The sequence below is a fragment of the Oryzias latipes genome, chromosome 21 (assembly GCF_002234675.1).
Source record: "Oryzias latipes chromosome 21, ASM223467v1".
NCBI classification, from domain to species: Eukaryota; Metazoa; Chordata; class Actinopteri; order Beloniformes; family Adrianichthyidae; genus Oryzias; species Oryzias latipes.
In genome coordinates this window covers 17,339,357-17,359,592 of record NC_019879.2, presented here as the reverse complement: position 1 = coordinate 17,359,592, position 20,236 = coordinate 17,339,357, and the positions used below count along the sequence as shown (strand labels likewise).

The window sequence follows — 20,236 nt, the reverse complement described above, 5'->3', positions numbered from 1 at the left end:
CTGAACCATTCACATTCATACATTCTTGCTCTCACAGTCATATATACTCTCTTTCGCATACATATATTCTCTTACGCATCCATATATTCTCTCTCTCACATTCATACATTCTTGCTCTCACAGTCATATATACTCTCTTTCGCATACATATATTCTCTTACGCATCCATATATTCTCTCTCTCACATTCATACATTCTTGCTCTCACAGTCATATATACTCTCTTTCGCATACATATATTCTCACTTGCACATCCATATATTCTCTCTCTCGCATGCATATATATTCTCTTACGCATTCATATATTCTCACTTGCACATCCATATATTCTCTCTCTTGCATGCATATATATTACTTTACACATACATACATTCTCACTCTCATTGTCACTCTTAAAAAAGAATGTATGTATGTGAAAGACAAGTATATATGAACGTGTGAGGAAGAGTTTATATGTGTGTGTGAGAGAGGAGTATGCATGAAACGGAAGTTACTTTGCATGAAAAGGAAGGCACTTTGAATGAAAAGGAAGCCACTTTGAATGAAACGGAAGGCAGATGATTTCTCGTGCTCTGATTGGACGAGAGGCCGCCACCTCCCATTTTGAACACACTCTAAACCCTATCACTTGTACTGACTCATAACTATTAAGGTTACACAACTTAAATGTCATTTTGTAGTTGATTCAACTATAAAGTATTAAGCTCTATCAAGATTTTTTCAAATTTAACTTAACAGTGCTAAATATTTTAAAGCTTATTTGTATCTAGCACTCAAAAATTTTAAGATCCCTGAAGTAGCGTCATGACGTCATCACGTACTGGTGGGAGGGTCTTTCGTTTTCTCTACGTTAGCTCAGGTGGCCATGTTGGATTTGCCGAATGCGAGTATGCGACGTTTGAAATTGAAAGTCGAGCATTTTATTATTCTGCAAAGCGTTGCGATTTCGTCCCGCTTCAAGACGCCCCAACCTCGGGGTTTTTTTTCATCCGCCTCATCGCTGATGGTGCCGTCTTGTCTTCAGCCCTGATTTAATTTGGTAAGTATCGTTCATGGTTTATGAATGAATGCTTTAAAAATGCTCTTATACTACCGTAAATGTGGTTTACTGTTGTTTAAACATATGTGTGTTATGATTGTTTTAGAGATTAATGTGGAAATGTATACATGATTAGTTTGTCATAGCAGACGTATGGCGAGCCAAACCCAAAATGCATTTCTGCCCGTAAGTTACGACACAGTGATGAGGTTTTTTTTTTTCAGAGGTAGAAATGATCTGTTATGCTGCAATCACACTAAACATGATCCGCGTGTGAAATTCGCGTTGGAGGCCTCTGTCTGTGGCTAAAGTTTGCTGCTGGACATTTGTCCAAAAATGTCACTCAAAGCCTCTAACGGTTATGTGGGAGGAGCTACCGCCAACAGTTTTAAGCCTGGTTGCTACATGGAAGCATTGGGTTTTGAATGCAGCTTTAAGCTTTTATAAATCAGTGATCTCCGTTATAAAAAAGGTTTTTGTAAAAATAAATTAATCAACGTGCTCGTGTTGTGTTCAGGTACCGAACTACAGAGTGTTCAGTGTTTCACCTCCAGGTAGACGCCAAGGCCAGCGAGGTAACTTGTCTCAGTTATTTGTCTAGAGCTATTTTAAAAAAACAAAAAATGCAATAGGTTGTGTAGTGCAATAAATGTTTTTTGATCAGAATATAATTGAAACATTTTTTAACATTGAAAAATCTCTCTTGGACTTTTTCAGATACTGAACTTCAGAAAGTTCACCAGAAAGTCACCATTTCACCAGAAAAGACCTGTCAGTGGGTGAGTTTTATACTTATTTAATACATTCATCCTGAACTATTACCATTATTAGATTTATACGGCAGCATGGAAACATTTATGCACATTTTAACTAGCCAAAGGTCTAAATAGAGCTGAAATTATTTACAATTTAACTAAACATATTTAGATTGCAGGCTGAAGGTGGCACAATGGAATGGAGGTGCAAGTTGTGTTCTGTTACTTTGGCACTATGCAGTACTACATATAATACTGCAGTACTACATAGCCAATATTCCAAAGTGTTTCCACTGCCATGTATGTGGAGACACTTTGGAATATTGTCATGTCTTTATGACAGTATATTACAATAATAAAATGATGTTGCATTAGCACCATTCCATCATTTGAAACCATGAAAACTCATCTGTCAAGATCTGAAATGGATTTATGTAGAGTAGATGCAGTCAGAGGAAATTGTGCAGTTTTTACATGTTTGTGTAACTTAAAGCTGCCCTTTTCTGAGACTAAGTCCACCAAAACAGACAGGAACTGGCCAGCTTGGTTAGGATTTATGACCTCCAGGTGAATTTCTAATGTGCATAATTCAAAAACGGATAACAAATCATTTGTAAACAGCTGTAAGAAGCCACGGTGTAACTTGCCTTCAAATGACTTTGGGTCTTTGACCTGAAGTGGATCATGCCATGAACACTGTATTGTCCTCTTACTAGAAATAGACATCTAGAAAAGGTATCATTTTATTATTTCTTAAAGTTCCTTAAGTAAATATTGGAAGTGTTTGCTCTGCATTTGCTTCAAAGGTAATGGATATTTCTTTTTATTCTTTTAGGACCAGCGTGACGTGAACATGAGACGGGCACTTGTCCTCCTTGCACTTCCTGTTTATCTGCATGAAGATGCCTCCAACTTCTTCAAGACCTGTACAGTAAGTGCACACGACTCCCTGTCAATGGTTTTCACTAATCCTTTAATATTGATTGAGATTTTATTGAGTGACATAATAAATAGGGCAATTGTTTGTAGTTTGTAAACTGAGTGATATTTTTAAATGGTTTTAAAACTGAGACGGAAGATGAAAGGCGAACATCAGGGACTCCTGATTGGAAGGAGTGGAGTTTCGTTTACCTTTTCTGCTCCTGATCCATCATTATTTGAATAAAGAAAAATGAAGCTTTAGTCTTAAATTATTTTATAAATGTCCTCCTTCAGAAAAATGCTAAAGAACTTTTTAAAAACACAATTTTAATTGGAGTTGGTCCTTAAAACATCATAGCCAGTTGATTAAAAGCTAACAGAATGTTAGCATGAAAAGATTCCCATTGACAGATGGCAGGAATGTCAGTTTTGGACATTAGTGTGATGAATATCTTTGAGGGTCTGAACTCATCTGTGTTTTTTGTTTTGTATTTTCCAGAATACCAGACCTCACAGACACTGCTGTGGGTATCTTCTCAGTTGTCGTGGTGATGCTCCTGATGCTGCCGTCAGTGGTCCCACAGATCTGGCTGACTAATCTCTTCTAACTCTTCGGGGACATCTATGCTCTGGACCTACAGCACCCCAAAAAACTTGAACTTGCCTTCATATTTATTCAGAATGCTGTCTTGAGCCTTGAGGACAGCAAACCACTGAAAGGACATTTATTGACGCTGAAGAATGTTTCGTTGAGTGAGTCTTCCAGAATGGACTATTTGTTGGTTTAAGTGTTATGTAACTAATGTGTTTTGTTGTGATCATTTGCTTTTTCTGCCGTAAAATACAAAACCAACTCTTTTTGTCAATATGTTGTGTGGCACTCTTATAATGCAGTTTTATTGCACTTATTGTTTCTTCATCCTCTTGATATTTGTGCTTTTTTTTTAAAGAGCAATAAAAAAAAGTGTATTAAGCAATCACTATTGTGTGGCCTTCACGTTTGTTGGTTTTTATCAATGTTAGCCTTTAAAATGTAGTGGGGCAGTATCAATATCTCTGTTTAGAATACATTTTAAGCTGAAGAATTTTAAATATTTTCAATGCTACACATTTAATGAGTTAAAGAATTTATAAAGCATTTGAGTGAATTTTACATATTTTATGAGTTGAGTAATATAAAAATATAGTTAGTTAAAGCGTTTTTTAGTTGGAAAATATTAAAAACTTTAAGTAAATAATCTCTCTTTTATAAGTTGAGGAATCTTAATATTTTTATATGAAATAATACAAATGTAAGCCAACTGACAATATGAATTTTAATAAATGTTAACTTAAAAGTTTTAATAATATAACTTAACTGTTGCGTAATCTGTTACAAAATAATTTTTAAGTTCAGTCAACTCGCTAGGGATTACAGTGCAGACGCTAACATGAACAAGCAAGAAATCCCAAATTAACAGACTTGTGTTGTGGAAAGGTATGTTTTTCAGCTAGCAGGAATAATCAAAGTATCTGTTCTCTGTTTCAAAATGAGATTGCCACAAAACCGTATGTTATCTCATACTGGAACAGCTTTGGATGTAGAATTCAGTGGGAAAAGGTTTGGACCCTGCCACAAAAGTATTTCATCACCAATAAAATCAGAGAAATTTCTTTCAAAATTCTTCACAAATTTTATCCAGTGAAACATTTCTTTACTAAGTTTAAAAAAGATCTGGACATAAACTGTTCATTCTGTCATTCCTCACCAGAAACTGTGCCTCATCTTTTTTGGTTTTGCTCTTTCACTCAACTATTTTGGAAAGATGTGATACATTTTATAAGAACTCATCTATGTGAAGATTATAGATTATTTTACGAGCATATTATTTTTGGATATTTTACACAAGAAAGACTTAATGCAGAAAAAATATATGTAGTTAATTTACTTATAATTATGGCTAAATACTTTATACACAAGTGTAAATATGCCAACAAAAAAAAACGTGTTTTATGTTTTTCAGAAAGAAATGGTTTTGTATGTGAACAGTATTAAATCTTCCACTAACAAAAAAGCTGTCAGAACAGTTGAAACATGGTCTCTCCTGAAACTTTAACAGATTCCTTTGCCTTATTATTTTTGTTTTCTTTTTGCATAACCTGTTTTACATGGTTATCATTATGTTTTTTTGTTCATTCTCATGGCAAACGTGAAGATTGTATTTTGCACACAGTGGAGTTTTGTGTTTGGTATTTTGTATGTGCAAGATATTGTTAATAAAGTTTATTTTTTAAAAAAAACGAACCGGCAAGAAGTAGCCACGGGGGTCCTGCAGCCATCGGAACCTTAACAAATATTTCATCTCCACCTCACCGTTGCCTTTTTTAAGAAATGACAGCTGGTTTTCCCACATTTATATGTAGTTATGGATCGAAAACAAGAGGAATTTGTTTTAATGTAAATGCGTGTTCCAGCGTCTACAGGAAGTGTCGCCCATAATTCACGCAAAGGCTCATGGGGGCTAGGAATAAGGTGGATACGGATTTTCTGTTTCGGTGGCACTTCTATTACCATTATTGGTATTTGAGACATTCCTTTGTGTCTCTAGAGATGCAGACAGATTTGTGACCACTTGAGGTGAAGATAAAATATTTCTTAAGGTTCCGATGGCCTTCTTATTGGTTCGTGTTAGCGTCTGTTCAAAATGGGAGGTGGCGGCCTCTCGTCCAATCAGAGCACGAGAAATCATCTGCCTTCCGTTTCATTCAAAGTGCCTTCCTTTTCATTCAAAGTGCCTTCCTTTTCATGCAAAGTAACTTCCGTTTCATGCATACTCCTCTCTCACACACACATATAAACTCTTCCTCACACGTTCATATATACTTGTCTTTCACATACATACATTCTTTTTTAAGAGTGACAATGAGAGTGAGAATGTATGTATGTGTAAAGTAATATATATGCATGCGAGAGAGAGAATATATGGATGTGCAAGTGAGAATATATGCATGCGAAAGAGAGTATATATGACTGTGAGAGCAAGAATGTATGAATGTGAGAGAGAGAATATATGGATGCGTAAGAGAATATATGTATGCGAAAGAGAGTATATATGACTGTGAGAGCAAGAATGTATGAATGTGAGAGAGAGAATATATGGATGCGTAAGAGAATATATGTATGCGAAAGAGAGTATATATGACTGTGAGAGCAAGAATGTATGAATGTGAATGGTTCAGAATAAATAATGTCTTATACGGCCCCTCATAAGTTTGAGCGTCTCATATTCGTATCATTCTGTGATCATTTGCTTCTTAACTCTTGCTCCTAAGGGTCCCTTAGGAGCAAGAGTTAAGCTATAATGAGAAAAGACATCACTGAGACAAATGAGGTTGAGTTGAGACAACTGTTAGAGCAATAATTAAGAAGTGGGAGAGACGAACCTAAGACGTTCATGAGACAAATCTGAGAAGAATGAGTCCTAAAAGAGATCTCATCATTGTCTGTCTGATGTCTCTTTCATGTCTTAATCATTTCTGTTAAATGTCTTACCAAAGCCGTTAATGAGAATGATATTTGAGATGTATTTGAGAAAGAAAAGAGAAGTTATTTTTATAGCAGTGGTAGCCAATCCTGGTCCTCAAGGGCCACCATCCAGTAGGGTTTAGATGTTTCTTTGCTCCCCAGATGTGAATCAACAGGTGATTAACCACCTCCTGCAGAACTTGAGGAGGCATTTCAACCACTGCAGATCTGTTGGAGCAGGAAAACAGCTAAAACATCCATAACAGTGACCTTCAAGGACCAGGATGGGAGACCACTGATATACAGTAACAGTAAAAACAATACTAGAAATGTAAATGCTTTACACTTTATTTGGGCAGCACCATCATCAGTACAGCATTTGAATTGTGGTAGCAGTATTAAACACTTTTTAAAATATTAAATGCATTAAGTACATGAACTGTGGCGTACTAAATGTGGCTGACATGATGGTAAAGAAAACTTCCATATTTTAAACAACAAACACACTGACATCACTGCTGAGGTACAAGGAAAAAACAAGATTATGTAACCACATAAAAAAGTACCTGATAAAAACATTCTCCGAAACTTGCAGCCTACCAAATCCATGAACCAATTTGAGAACCAAATTAAGATAAAAAATAAGAAAAAAGATGGAAGAGAAACCAGTCCGCATACTGTAGATCATAGCAGTGGCCTTAGAACCTGCTCTGCCCTACATTTGCTGACAAAGGCTTTCTTGAGCTTGGCCTCTTCAATTTGTTCCCAACCAGGTAGAGTGGCACATCTCAGGACATAAGCTGTAAGACAAGAACATTAAAATCTGGCATGAACAAATTGATAATAGACCGCACATAACAAACAAAGATAACACTTCAAGCTAGAAGCAAACTGTAGTTTTATAAAAGCAGCTGCATAATGCTACCATAAGATTACGTTTCTGTCATCCCTAAAAGCAGCCACACGTCGCTTGAGAGGACATCCGTTTCAGTTAAAAGAATTGAAATGCAGCATTCTATGGGCATTAACTATTTAACAAATAAGGTTCAAATCTGTTTCATTTCATTTTTCATGATACAGTCCAGATCAAACATTTAAGAAATGATCAAGTCACATTTTGCATGGTTGGCTCTTAACAAGGGAAAAATAATAACCATGTCTTAATTGGGACGCTGAGGGCTGATCGTGTCAGACAGCAAACTGTGGAATAAGATATTTCAACGAATATATATTATGGTCTCATTAAGAATTTTGTGGTCAATATTTTTTGGATTGTTCAGAATATTTCCATTAGTTTTTTAAATTAGAGCACTTTGGCTTAGGTCTTTGTTCTGTTTGAGACTGAAGAATTACCACTTAGTGGTACAAAAGTAAAGATTGGAAAAAAGTCTGTTATACTTGGAAAACTTCATAAAGCCACCCTTTAAATTGTATTTTATTTCTTTTAATGTGACACAATCTTACTATTTAAATCAAATTACCCCAAAATAAGGATTTTCAAAGCTAAATTTTAGGTTAGCCAGGGCTGCTCATTCCTGGTCCTTGGGATCCATCACCCTGACTGTTTTCCAGATCCCCAAGCCCTGCTAGCTGTTGATCAGCTCAACCAGATGTCTCCACATTCTGATTGAATGAACACACCTGGTCCAGGTAATCAGCTGGAAATCAGGCAGGCTGGTAGATCTCAAGGACCAGGGATGAGCAGCCCTGAGTTAGATTAATACAAGATTAATAAGAATAATTAACTGCAGGTCATGATTAACTAACCACACCCAAAAATGAATCGCATGACAGCACTCATAAATATGTACCTTTGCAGAAACTCCAGGGTTGAAGCCAGCTCAGTTGGATAATGACTGTTAAAGCAGAAGTAGCTTCTGAACATCAGGCACAGTGCTGCAATGTTGTTGTGTACGATGGAGCGGTTCCAAATGAGCATGAACCTCCTTGGGGAAAAGCAAGACTGTCCTAAAGACAGAACAATGGATAAAGTAAACATGTCACTCATGTACAGTGTACAAAGACAAAACCTTTAGAATAATTTAACACTGGAAACTTTACTTACCACATACAATAACAGTTGGAGTCAACGGCACCTGCTGCAGCTGGACCTCGTCTGCATCTTCTACAAGAACATGGCATCCTCCTCAAAGTAGCAGAGCAGAAGAAAGAGCATCTCTTTAACATCTCATCTCTTCTGAGCAGCCACTCTGCTCTCCCTGCATCATCTGCAGCCTTTTAGAGTTTGGAAAAACGTCTTGCTTTCATCATTTCTGCAACAAGAGTGCAAACCATTTCTTTCCTTAGTCTTGGGCCAGGTCTCTTTCCAAAGACTGCACAAATTCCTCAGAAAACTTACTCCATGGAATTTCAAAGCTGTCCTCCCAGTCAATGTATGTACAGTCCTCGGCTTCTGGAAGATGTGGATGACGAACTCCTCGGTGACTATAACAAAAGTGATGATGATTGTGTTGGTGAGGTCTCAACAGATGATGATGTGCTGTTCTCTGGCGTTTGGTCTGCAACAAAAAACTCATTTGTAATGTTTGAGACTCACATTTCAATTTCCAAAGAGCAAGATGTTTCCGGGCTTGATCAGGTCTCAAAGCTGGCAGCAAGTCAGCCTCTTCTATGAATCGTAGATCCTCATACAACTCCATTTATTCCAATGGACTGCAAGTGTTCTTCCAGGATGTCTTTTGTGGCTCTGGTAGGACCTCCATAATGGCAGTGTGGAGGAACATGGGTTCTGATTCACTCATTTTCACGTGTATTTAGATCACCTTGAATCAGAGAGGGGAAAAAAACATCATGTACACACATTTTATACAGCACAAAGTAAGATCTGGAAAGGTTTTTAAATATGATTTATGATTCACTAAAATCCTCGTACATATCAGTGTTGACATTTGTTGGCTTAGCTACATCTGTGCTCTCTAAACATCTCCACCACTGACAGAGGGCTGAGAACATGTTTCCCTAATATGCATACTTACATTTTCAGATTATGCTTTCTAGACATGTGAGCAGTTAATGATGACTTTACTTTAAACACATGTCCATAACCAGTTTCAAAAGATGGCATGCCAGGCCAAACGTCTGCAAGATGATCTTTTAAACAAGATAAAAGCTTTTTACAGCGTAAAAATTGAACATACAGTGAAACTGCACATTTTGAAGTTTGGAATAATGGACTGTGGTGTCGTCACACTGTGAATGGGATGAACCCTGCAGACCCTTAACTGAAGAGCAAAATGTCTTCCAACAGTTACTTAGCACTCACGCGTTTGGAAAAATATCGAGGCTCATTCTGTAAACTCTGCACTGCAAATAACTCTTCAATGTCTCTATTTTTTATTACAAAAAGCACAAGTAAACCTTTGTAAAAAGTAATAATTACTTATACAGCCAAAGCCACCGCGAGTAGCCCAGACGTCTGCATTACTGGCGGAGCTAGCTTAAAACACCTTTAGCATTCAACTGAGTTCAGAGTTGGAGGGAAGAAATCGCAAACTTACCGTGCAAACTTCAAAGATTTTACTTGAATCTTTTCCAGACAAGCAAAAAAAATGTTGGAGATTCATCCCACGGATTGTTAAAACGAAGAAAAAATACGACAAACGGTCGTCAAAAGTCTCTCGTTCTCAGCACTTCTCCCGCTTGCAGATTCCGGCCCGTTGGTGACGTCAACCACAGAGTTTTCCCTCCCACCGTGATCAGCCAATCAGAAATCTGTGTCAAGTGAGGCTGTGATACAGTTTAAAATTCAAATCGGGTTACTCCAGGCTTCTGTTTGTTCAATATGATGCAGACTAAAATCAAGAAAACAGAAAATATTTTCAGCTTGTAAGGCTGCATGAAGGGTGATTTTTAAAGACAAAGATAAATTAACTCAAACTGAACCCCATAAATCTGTACCGCCCTAAAGTTGATTTATTAATTTGATTATTTTTATTTGTGTATTTTATTTGTTTGTTTCAAATGTAAAATCTATTTTTTGTTCACTTTAAGGTGATCCAAATATGATCCCAAATGTCCTTTATTTAGTTCAGACATCAATGTGTTAAATGTTTTATACCCACCAACATATAAGTGTGCGTATATGCACTTGTGCATGTATGCATGTGTGCCAGTGCATGCGTGTGTTTGTGTTTAACTAAACCTAGCATCATTAACCCAACATACATTCTTGTTCATTTATGTTTATCTAAGCAGTCAAAAAAAAGTTTATTAAATCGACACTGCAACGTTGTCTTGAAATTTCATGTTTTTTAAAAAGTTTCAAAAATATGTCTTTTGAGGACATGACCGTCTTAATGATTTAACTTTTTTTTCTTGAAATTGTAATTAAGTTATATAAATATGTAAGCAATAAACAACTTTTTTAAGTTGAACATAAATAAAATAAAAAATATTATTTTCTAGAGATGAACTGTAATGGTGTCATCATGAGACTCATTTTAGGGCTTGTACTACTCTAATTTTTCTTTTTGCTGAGACAATAAAAAAAAGGCTAAAACAAGATCTAAATTATTGAGCAACGAGAGACAGAACCATTGATGTCTTTCACTGAGACATAACTGAGATAGGAATTTGAAGTAAGGATATCAAATTGAGACATACTTGAGCGCAACATAATATGGCTCATTTTTCTCTCAATTGAGATCTGGAGAAGAGACAGTTGTGAGAGAATTTTGAGATCTCAAACAGTGCTCACTGTGAGACTTATTTCTCAGGAGAAATGTTTGAGAAGAATGAGAAAAGCAGTTTAGTCTCAAACAGTTCTCATTTATGTCTAGGAGACGTAAATGTGACAGAAACGAGATCTCATCTTCAGTTTTGCTTTGCTATGGGTTCTCATCTAGAAATATGTGATGAAGAGTCAATGTGATGTGCATGATGAGGGGTGAGTGGCAAGAAGTTGTTGGTTTGAAGCTCTGCAAATGGGGGTGGCATTCTGTCTGAGATTAAACAGTTAAATACAAAAACATTGCATCAGTTGACGTGGCGGACTGGATGAGTGGTCATAGCCAAGTTTTTGTTCAGAGGTGTAGAGTAGGCCTCTTACTCCCCATCATCAATCTGTGTAGGTGAATGATGGGAATGATGGCTAGCTTCCAGCCCCCTCACACAACCAAGCCAACTTTAACGGTGCAACATAAATGGCGAGCAATATTGCAGCTATCCAGCCGTACAGTTTTGAACCATATTCCAGCTCGGACGAGGAAAACAAAGACCTATATGGATCTATATGTTTACAAGTAGATGTATCAGAAGGGAGCGAAGCAGGGAGTTTGTGGCTTGTTGTAGTGGCTTCTGAGTCACGTCTACATGCTCTGTCCAACAGCATTTTTTGTGTTCTCCTGATTCATAATGATGTGAATAAAAAAATACTGAGATATATAAAATTAAACGGTAACACTTTCTTTCACAGTACAGGACTTACAGTGTACTTAAGTGGTATTTACATGGTACTTATTGTGTAACTACTGGGTACTTTCAGGGTATTTACATGGTACTTTTTATGGAATTTACTAGGTACTTACATAGTACTTTTTTGTGTCCATTCTGTGCTTACATGGTACTTATTGTGTATTTATGTTGAACTATTGGGTTCATACTTATGTGGTAAATACTGGGTATTATTAATATACTTACTGGGTATTTATATGTTGTGCAAAGGTGTCGTTTGTGGTACTTATCACATGTAAGAACAAGGTAAGTGCAAATAAAGTACCTTGACCTTTAGGTCTGCACTCACTGTATGTTTCATGGTATTTACCATGAATTTACCACAGACACTACCCCTTAAGTACAATGAAACTGGACTGTAAAAGAAAGTCTGCCCTATTTCCTCTCTATTACATGGTACTTTTAGTACTTCATACTGGGTATGTTCACTTGAACATTACTTGGTACTTACCCCTTAAGGACAATGAAACTGGACTGTAAAAGAAAGTCCGCCCTATTTCCACTCTATTACATGGTACTTTTAGTACTTCATACTGGGTATGTTCACTTGAACATTACTTGGTACTTACCCCTTAAGGACAATGAAACTGGACTGTAAAAGAAAGTCAGCCCTATTTCCACTCTATTACCTGGTACTTTCAGTAGTAAATGCTGGTTTTGTTCACATATTACCTTCCCGCACAGTGTACATGCACACTTGGTCCTCTGACCTTACCAATGAGACAATGCTAACTTGTTGGTAAAGTGAAGTAACTGCATTACTTCAGTAAGTCCCATAAAAAGTACCATGTAAACACCCTGTAAGTGCCCAGTAAATTCCTTAAAAAGTACCATGTAAATACCCTGAAAGTACCCAGTAGTTACACAATAAGTACCATGTAAATACCAATTAAGTATATTGTAAGTACTGTACTGTAAAAGAAAGCGTTACCAATAAAACCTAATTTTATTTATATCCATCATGAGGAGAATGCCACTAGAACATGTTCAAAAAAACAAAAAAGACTATATGTATGGGAGTGGGTCTTTAAAGCACAATGCCGGCCGGTGGTGCATTGGGTTGGTATGGTTTATTAAAACAATTCAGACTGACATGTGAAGTTCAGTATTCAGTAATGTAATGTAATGTAACAGTATTCAGTTAGATTACTTTGTTTCTGGAAAAGCAGCAGCAATGTCATTACTTTAAAATGCTTCTTTACAAACACTGACACAACAGCATCACAATCTGACAAATATGGGTTGTGTCCTAATTCCCTCACTACTCACTACATTAGATGGGGAATTTACCATTATGTATGCGTGTCAGAATCTCCAATTTTAAAATCCCAGAAGTCTACAAATAACAGTGCTCATTAGATTGGCGAATGTAGACCGCAATGCATTGCGTTTGAACAATTTGTCAATTGAAGAACGTGTATGTTTTTGAATTGCAATAAAATCAAGGGCACTAGATTGTCCAGCACTATATAGTCTGGGGTTAGGAAGTAGCGAATTCATCCATTTCCATGTTTTCCCTAGCTATAAAAAGTCATTTGCATTTGACTTTTTATGTCAGAATAGCATTAAAATTATCATTAGAAGAGGACTTCAAGGGCCTTTGATTAAGCTTTGACATGTGACTATGTCTAAAAAGACAGCTCGGACACATCTGCTGAGCGCTTTAACACTTTCCATCTGATGTAGGCTCTCTCATTTGGTCTGGGATTGCTCGCATTTTGGCTCATCTCCTATGAAACAGCACAGAAAACGCATATTGCAAAACCTCAATCTCGATTTTCTGTTGCTTCTGAGCAATCACAGGGATACGTCGCCATCCAGATCTTGCCATGTTGAGAGCTGCATACCCCAATGCAGGCACTCACACACAGAAACACTCAGCTCTGATTTGTCTGTCTGATAGTGTTGTCAGTGGAACTCAATGTCAGAGAGAAAGAAAGAATCTATTACAGGATTGATTTGGGCATGCAATTAGGTGGCAATGTCAAAATTTTTATTGCACTTTTTTGCTCTTTGATGCTCTACTTTTAGGATCTGTGATAGAGGAATAAAGTGATTCCCTCTTTTAGCTTGCAAATAGAAAGGAAGGATTTTGTTGGAGGAAATGCTGTTGTGGCTTTGGCAGATGGAGGGGGCCTTTTGGCTTTCTACAGCGGCACAGAAACAAAGCACTGTGTGTGATGAGTTCAGATCAATCTGAGTGCACCCTGTGAACAAAAAGCTGTTAAAAATACTTTTTTTTTTTGCAAATTTGTTTTTGCTTACCCTTCCTTTAAGACTGCTTGTCCTCACTTTTTTGTCTTTTCATCTTAACCCATTTCAGACTCGCTACATTAAGCAAGTCTATCTTTTCTAACCCGTTGGCTTCAATTGGCAGTTCTTTGCTTCAGTGTTCTTTTTATTTCTACAGCCATCAACATTTTACTTCTTTTATTCTGAAGTAATAAAAAACACATTGATGTTTTTTTTAAATCAGAAAACAAAATAATTCTAACATTCATTATATTTCATTAAATTTTTATCGAAATTGAAACATATATTGGAATATTCATGTGTTTTTGCTTTGGTCTGACATTCTAGTTATTATTATTATTGCTGTTGAAATTCATTGTAACTATTTGTTGCATGAGGGATACATTTTTACTCAGTGTATTTTTGCCTTAAAACCTCAAATGAAAAAAAAAAAACATGATTAGCCTTATTTAAACTAAAGTATTATTTGGTTGATATAATTTATCAAATCAAAATAGATTAAATGCATTGTTTAAAGAAAAAAATCAATTTTTGATTAAAATGTCTTAGCAACAAATTAGGTATTCATTAACTGTTCTAAAGTTACAGAGTATAAAACAAACATATATATCAAATGTCACACAATACTGTAATTTATGAATAACAAAGGATTATACTGATAATCTGTGTATTTACAAAGTTTAACTGCTTAAAGTAAGGCATATCTCCAAATTAGCATAACACCGAATATTGTTTTCTCTACTTTCCAAAAAGAATTTGCTGTACACCCCCCCCCCCCCCCCCAAAAAAAATAGTAAAACAAAAAAACTGCAAGACATTGAGAGCATGGACACCCTGGGAACAAGTTTTTGATTTCCTCTTGTCACCACAGAGCCTGAGCTGAGGGCAGTGAGTCTTTTTCATCAAAGCATCGCCGTTCAAGACAGGAAATTCCAACACAGAGACTTAATCAAGTTTCAAAAGGCTGCCTAATTAAAATCTTTTTTACCATTCAGATCAGTAAGTAATGTTAAACCAAGAAAATTAGTGTCAGCAGTTCTGCTTTTTTGCAATAGCATAATGTAGTATTCATGTGTTGGAGATATTTTCAATAAGTGCAGTGTATATGGAATGATGGAAAAGGTTTTTATTTACTTTCTGTCTTTTTACACTCGTTTCTCATCTCTATTGTACTCTAGTATTGGTTTACTTAGTTCCCAGCCACATACATGTCATTGTGCTGCAGTTATTGTTTTTTGAATCTGCTTCAGTGTTTTTGGACCCTTGCATCTGCCATGCTTCAGGTTTAATTGAATACCTGTTTCTTTATCTTGCTTCTCCTGCCTTTTAGTCCCAGGCTTGGACTCCTTCAGTCATCCCAGCTGCTCTACATGACAGCCTAAATGCCCCTGGAAACGAAATATAATTTTATTCTATATTAATTCTTCCACATGCCCTCAATAAGCCTGTGGATAGACTAATGGACTGCGGCATCATCTTCTGACACAGGCATTTTTTTTAATATGTCTGAACTGCTGGAGGACTCCTCTGGGGTTTAATTGCAAGGGAAATAAACAAATGTGTACTTAATTAAATCCCTTTACTCATCCGTGTTGTTGTATATTTGCATTTTATTCAGTGGTGGAGCGTTCCTGACAGTCGTGCTATGATATAAAGAAGAGCCTCTCAGCTCTTAATCATGGAGCATTCAGGGTTTTCTTTCTCTCTCTGCTTCAGCGTTGTAGAGACAGGGGCTTGCTCAAGGGAGCGTTTTGGCTCAGCGAGCTTGTCGAGAGCTGCACATTCAACAAACTTTTAAGTGTTTTCAGTATGCTTATTTTGATACATAGTGCGTCTGCTTAAGGGAGCACCGAGCCCCAGAGCTTTGTGACTGTGCTGAACTCTATTATGCAGGCCATAAGCTGCATGGTAGTTGCATTATGGCAGGTGCACTAAGTCAATGTGGGGGGAAAAAGCAGTGACTCACAGCGTGAATGTCAAACACAGAAATCTTTTGTTATTGCTGCAGTGTCATGGATGACAAAGAGAAGAAGGAATAAAAGTTAAATAAGTAAGGCTTACATGAATCTCTGATATCAAATTAAAGAGTATAATAACACATTAGGTTATAAACAAGTGAGTGGGGAAATGGGAGGACAGCTGGTTAATTTACAAAATAAATAAATGAACTGTGAAAGAAGAGAATGAAGTGAAGGGGGTACAGTAGCAGTTTGTGTGACACATGCAGGAAAACTTACAAAACATGGATCTTTAGTGTGTTATCTACTTTTCTTATGCTTTATTTATTTAACCCTTGTGCTATCTTAGATGACCTCACCCTTACATTGACATGTTCTCCCTACCATGACAAAGGTGGATAAAGGTGGAAAGATTTCATGTAATCCATGGACACCAGTGAGGTTCACAAATCATTGAAGAAAAAAGGTTCAGCGCACTGTTTAGTGGGTCTAGATGACCCAACTCCCAATGGTAAAGTGCCTAGGATAGCACAAGGGTTAATGTTGCACTTAGTGCCCACATCATGTTGTAATGACAGTCACAATCATGAGATAATTAGGGAATTTTCAGAACTGTAGTAGAAAAGATAGATGAACATTCATTTATGGATGATGTTTTTTAAAGGAAAAATGTTTAAAGTAAAAGGAAGTTTCTTTTTTTAACTGTGTCTGAACCAGTTTCTGAGATTGACCTACACCATTAGTTTTGTTTTGGTCAAATTATGATCTCACTTGATTTGCAGATGAAACCCACGAAACGACACGGTAGCATTATCTGAATGACAATCTGCATCAGCAAAGGCTTCATGTGGTGGATCCATTTACCCGCTGGTGGCCACATTTCTCGTCCCAACAGCATCCTGCAGCGACAGTGACAGCTTTAATTTGGTAGCTGGCGGTCAGCATGATTAGCAAACTGCAGGGAGCTTTCACAAAGTGGACCTCCAGTACTAACTTTGCCTCCCACAGTGTGGGAGGAGAGGAGCACGGAACCAGCAATGAGAAGGTGTGGAGTCGCTGTTAACAAGTATTATTTTTATCAGTCCGGGGAAGTACGCTGAGAAAGTGGTTTCTGATTCATTTTAAGACATGTTAGCATTACCTGCAGGCTCAACACCGGGCCAGAACACTGGTATTGTTCTGTTTGAGAAGTTGTAGGACATGCTATGTCCACAATTCCCACTGTTTTTACATGCTAACACCCACACACAAATATACCTCTCAAAGCTTTTATTTTCATGTGCAAGCACAGACACTGCTTCATTTTCCAGTTGGCAGGGAGTTGATGTGTTCAGATATGATTTATTGATCATGTAGAGCACATTAGTTTACCCACTGTGTTCAGTTAAAAAGCAATAACACATTTTACACCCTCTGTTCCATACGAATGCAATAACACTAAACTAATTACACAAACTGGGGCCGGTAGTGTGATTTGTAAAAGCCAAGGCTGGGTGCTGACTCGGAGCCTTCTCCAGTAAGACGCTGAAAATACTGAAACGAATATAGCAAGATGTGATTAATTCATTGACACCTTATCTCAGTTCAGTGGTTTATATGGAAATTTAGTTTTGTGGCAAAAAACAGTGAGCAGACAGCAAAGTGAACTTATTCTGTTTATTTTTATTTTTGTTGTATTTTAGTTAAAAAAATTTTTTTAACAATGACTTAATAAAATTGTAATATTCTCTTAGCATTAAAGTTTGCATCAATAGGAACTACAAAAAAATCCCGTTATTCAGGGTATAATGTTTTTATTGCATTTTTCTTTGTTTTTTATAGAACAGGATCACTGTTTCCATTAGCATGAATTTTTCATGATAACAGGCTCCCTACAAGAAAAATATAATAAACTCAAATAAAAAATATTGCACAGGATTTGAGGAAATGCAGCATTCATCAGCTGTTTCTGCCCCACCCCCGTCCACCCTTCGGTAGTAATTGATATTTTAGACCTCCTTTTATTCCCTTGTCTCCATTTCACGAAATGAGCTTTTGAAGCGAAAACAGCTGAGGTGGTGCAAATGGCATTGGGTGTGCCTCGCCGCTTGAAAGTGGGATTATCCCAGTGTAATGTCAGCTTTATAAAGCACTATTACATTCGATAGATTGGGAAAGTGACTCGGGAGACTGTGAGAGGATACCTGCCCTCTTGTTTTCTTCCATTTGCAAGTGGGATTGTGACTTCTGGGGTCATTGATAGTCTAGGAAAAGGGTGTCAAACTCATTTTCACCGAGGCCACATAAGCATAGTGGTTGTCCTCGAAGGGCCAGATATAACTTATAAATGTAACTAAATGTAATGAAAAATAAATGTACCTACTCCTTAATGTTTAATAACTAATTATTTAATTTTTATAACTTTTTAAAGTGACAATTGCAGTTGCATAGAAAACATATGTTTGCTCGTTAGTCTAGCATAAATCCTTTTAAATTTTATTCTGTCAGGTATGGACAGTGTTGAGGTCCTAATGTATAGTTGCTCAATCCGATATTTCAAGTCCAATTCCCCCTAGATATGAATAAATACACACTAATTTAAATTTTTTATTTTAAGAAATTAAAAACTTTTATGCTCTTGCAGGACACATAAAATAACCAAGCGGGACGCATTTGACGTTAAGTTTGACACATGTGGTCTAGGAGGTCAGCTCATGATGTTTGTTTGATTTTCACTGTCAACAACCAATTATACAGATGTAAGTTTTTAGACAAAATAATTAATAAATGATCAACAGTCATTTTCTAGAACATAGTTTATGCCAAGCAGAAGGAGTTCATTAGAAATTCGCCTCTGACTTGTGAGCGGGACTGTTGACGAGGAGTAAGCCTGTGCTTTTTACCCATCATCCCTTTGTTTACATTCTCTCTCATTAGCTTTCAGCCCCTCACAATCCCAACATAATATTACCAGTGCAATAAAAATGTGGAGCAATTTTGGCCAAATTGGCAAATTCAGCCATATGATTTTGAGACAGATGCCAGCTCGGATGCAAGTGTCTGCAAGTGATTGCATCAGAATGCAGCGGAGTGGGGAGCTTTCCGTCAACTGTAGCACCTACATCACTTCTCCTGATTCACAACAACTTGAATAAAGGAATACTCAGAAATGCATTTCTAAGCTTAGTTTTATTTTCTTAATATATGTTCGACATTGTGGGACAACTGCCAAAATAATATGTTTAAAAAAAACAATTTTCATTGGAGTGGGTCTTTAATATTTAGTCTTTAGCACTGAAATATTGTATCATAAAAATAGATTTAAAAAATTGAAATATTCAAACTTCAAAACTTTTTTTGTATTTCTCTTGAGACTAGAGTTCAAGACTTCTGCTTTGAGTTAAAATTCCACTAAACCAGTGACACAATGTTGTAGGTAAAAGTTATGTTATCACACAAGTATGACAAAAACTGAAGAAAAAAAACAACTCAAATCCATTACAATATGGAGGTAGATACAGAACATTCATATGATGTTTTGGTAAAAACACAGATATCTCAGCATGGACATCAAGTCCCATCAGCTCAGACACATTTACAGGGTTATTTGTGTAATGGACTTGAGACTAAACACACTTTTCATAATCGTTAGGGATGATTCATGCTCTAAAAGTTTTCTAAAAAATTGAAGATGTTTATTTTCCACCCTCAAGAAACACTCATTAGAAGCATATTTGCATTAAAATAATGAGTTCAAGTAAGTACCAGTGGAGCAGGATTTCTATTTTTTTGTTTATAGATTCTGAGATTTAAATCATGCTAAATGCTTCTATTTAGCTTTAAAGGAAAATATTTAAAAACGTAAACATTTAATTTGTCAAAGACTTTCTTTAACAAGAGGAACTTGTCTTTCAACTGTGCTCATTCTTTCCTAATTACTGGAAAATTCTTCCCAGCAGACACACAAAGGCGCTTTATCATCCGATACGAGTGTACTCAAAGTGTTTGGTGTCTTAAGCCAAGAAAAATTATTTAAGTCACATATTCCTTGTGGACCCAAAAGTGCTATGTTGCACATTTATGACATGAGGGTTTTCTGCTCATTTACTGTCCCTAAAACTGTGTCTGAAAGATTGGATCCAAAAACATTTTGCTCTGCTGCGTTCAACATTGAAGTCATTACAGTCTATGATTCTGTCATAAGACAATGTAATGTTTAAAATTTAGAATCTAAACCTTTTCAGGATCACAGGGCTGTGGGGGTCTATATCCTAGCTACTAGGTGAAGGATAACTTTTTTATGTTATCTCTTAATTTAGACATAAAACATGTACACAAAACAACAACAAAACATT

At 36.6% G+C, this 20,236-nt stretch overlaps 1 protein-coding gene and 1 long non-coding RNA gene across 3 annotated transcripts in view; one reads left to right on the top strand and one right to left on the bottom strand.

The window, feature by feature from the left end:
• epha6 (EPH receptor A6) overlaps positions 1-20,236 on the top strand; it is a 205,255-nt gene that overhangs the window by 75,623 nt on the left and 109,396 nt on the right. The window lies entirely within an intron of this gene.
• On the bottom strand, positions 6,550-10,106 carry LOC105356804. 2 transcript variants are annotated; one of them, XR_002872562.1, is made up of 7 exons: positions 9,738-10,106; positions 8,777-9,002; positions 8,579-8,738; positions 8,285-8,365; positions 8,031-8,187; positions 7,861-7,926; positions 6,550-7,019 (listed from the first exon to the last, which is right to left on the bottom strand). It is a non-coding gene; the product is annotated as an uncharacterized LOC105356804 (long non-coding RNA). The 2 variants fall into 2 exon arrangements; XR_002872561.1 differs by lacking the exon at positions 7,861-7,926 and having other exon boundaries at positions 9,738-10,103.